This window comes from Molossus molossus, unplaced genomic scaffold (assembly GCF_014108415.1).
Source record: "Molossus molossus isolate mMolMol1 unplaced genomic scaffold, mMolMol1.p scaffold_m16_p_1, whole genome shotgun sequence".
Lineage (NCBI taxonomy): Eukaryota > Metazoa > Chordata > Mammalia > Chiroptera > Molossidae > Molossus > Molossus molossus.
This window is the reverse complement of record NW_023425344.1, coordinates 51216696-51218971: the sequence shown is the minus strand read 5'-3', so window position 1 is coordinate 51218971 and position 2276 is coordinate 51216696. Positions and strand designations below refer to the sequence as shown.

At 38.3% G+C, this 2276-nt stretch overlaps 1 pseudogene; it reads left to right on the top strand.

The window, feature by feature from the left end:
• Positions 1 to 1298: 1298 nt before the first annotated feature.
• Positions 1299 to 1824, top strand: LOC118643641 (annotated as a pseudogene).
• The last annotated feature ends 452 nt before the right edge of the window (positions 1825 to 2276 follow it).

Sequence of the window (2276 nt, the reverse complement as noted above, 5' to 3'; positions counted from 1 at the left end):
AGAGCGTCGGCCTGCGGTCCGGAGAGACCCGGGTTCGGTTCCCGCTAAGGGCACGTACCTCGGTTGCAGTTTGTCCCCGGCCCTGGTTGGTCGTGCGGGTGGCAGCCACTCGATGTGTCCCTTCACGTCGATGTTTCTCTCTCTCTCCCTTCCTCTCTCTCCCTCCCACTCTATCTGTACAAAAAATGGAAAAATAGCCTCGGGTGAGGATTAAAAAAAAAAAAAAAAAAAAAAAAAAAAAATTAAAAAAAAAAAGATCAGAGCAGAAATAAATGACATAGAGACCAAAAAAAAAAAAAAAAAAAAAATTCAAAAGATCAATGAAACAAAGAGCTGGTTCTTTGAAAAGATAAACAAAATTGATGGGCCCTTAGCTAGACTCACCAAGAAGCAAAGAGAGAGGACCCAAATAAACAAAATCAGAAATGAGAGAGGAGAAGTAACAACTGACCACACAGAAATACAAAGGATCGTTAAAGAATACTATGAACAATTATACTGCAACAAATTGGGCAATCTAAGCAAAATGGACAAATTTCTAGAAACACATTGTCTCCCAAAACTGAACTGGGAAAAAATAGAAAACTTGAATACACCAATAACAACGAAGGAAATTGAAGATGTAAACAAAAGCCCAGGCCCAAATGGCTTCATGGGGGAGTTTTACCCAACATTCAAAGAAGTAACACCCATTCTCCTCAAACTATTCCAAAAAATTCAAGAAGAAGGAAGACTTCCAAACTTGTTTTATGAGGCTAGCATAATTCTAATTCCAAAACCAGAAAAATATGCGACAAAGAAAGAAAACTACAGGCCAATATCCCTGATGAACACAGATACCAAAATCTTTAACAAAATATTAGCAAATCTGATCCAGCAATACATTAAAAAAGTTATTCACCATGACCAAGTGGGATTCATCCCAGGCATGCAAGGCTGGTAGGATATTTGCAAATCAATAAATGTGATACACCAGATAAACAAAATGAAAGATAAAAACCATATATATCATATCAATAGATGCTGAAAAAGCATTCAATAAAATCTAGCACCCATTTCTGATAAAAACGCTCAGCAATGTGGGAATAGAGGGATCATATCTCAACATAATAAAGGCTATATATGAAAAACCTACAGCCAACATCATACTCAATGGGAAAAATCTAAAAGCATTTCTCTTAAGAACAGAAACAAGACAGGGATGCCCACTTTCACCACTCTTATTTAACATAGTGCTGGAAGTCTTAGCCACAGCAATTAGACATGAAGAAAAATATAAAAGGAAGCTTTTTAAGAAGATGGCACTGCAAGCGAAGAAGGGAGCCCCTGCCCCTTCTAAAGCTGAAGCAAAGCAAAGGCTTTGAAGGCAAAGAAAGCAGTGCTGAAAGGTGTCCACAGCCACAAAAAAAAAAAAAAAAAAAAAGAAGATCCTCACATCCTCACATCACCCACCTTCAGTCCGCCTAAGACACTGAGGCAGCCTAAATATCCTAGGAAGAGTGCACTCAGGAGAAACAAACTTGACCACTATACCATCATCAAATTCCCCCTGACCACTGAGTCAGTCATGAAAAAGATAGAAGACAACAATACACTTGTGTTCATTGTGGATGTCAAGGAAAACAAACACCAGATCAAACAGGTTGTGAAGAAGCTCTATGACACTGATGTGGCCAAGGTCAACACCCTGATCAGGCCTGATGGCAAGAAGAAGGCATATGTTCGACTGGCTCCTGACTATGATGCTTTGGATATTGCCAACAAAATTGGGATCATCTAAACTGAGTCCAGCTGGCTAATTCTAAATATAAAAATTTTACACTGAAAAAAAAAAGAAAAGGGATCCAAATTGGAAAGGAGGAAGTAAAACTGTCATTATTTGCAGATAACATGATATTGTACATAGAAAACCCTAAAGACTCCATAAAAAATCTACTAGATTTAAGAAATGAATTTGGCAAGGTAGCAGGATACAAAATTAACATCAAGAAATCAACAGCATTCTCAAGAGACATATGGAGAAATGCTCAACATCACTAATCATCAGAGAGATGCAAATTAAAACAACAATGAGGTATCACCTTACACCTGTCAGCATGGCCACCATCAACAAATCATCAAATAACAAGTGTTGGCGAGAGTGTGGAGAAAAGGGGACTCTAGTACACTGCTGGTGAAAATGCAGACTGGTGCAGCCACTATGGAAAACAATGTGGTGTTACCTCAAAAAATTAAAAATTGAACTTCCATTTGACCCAGTGATCTCACTTCTAGGA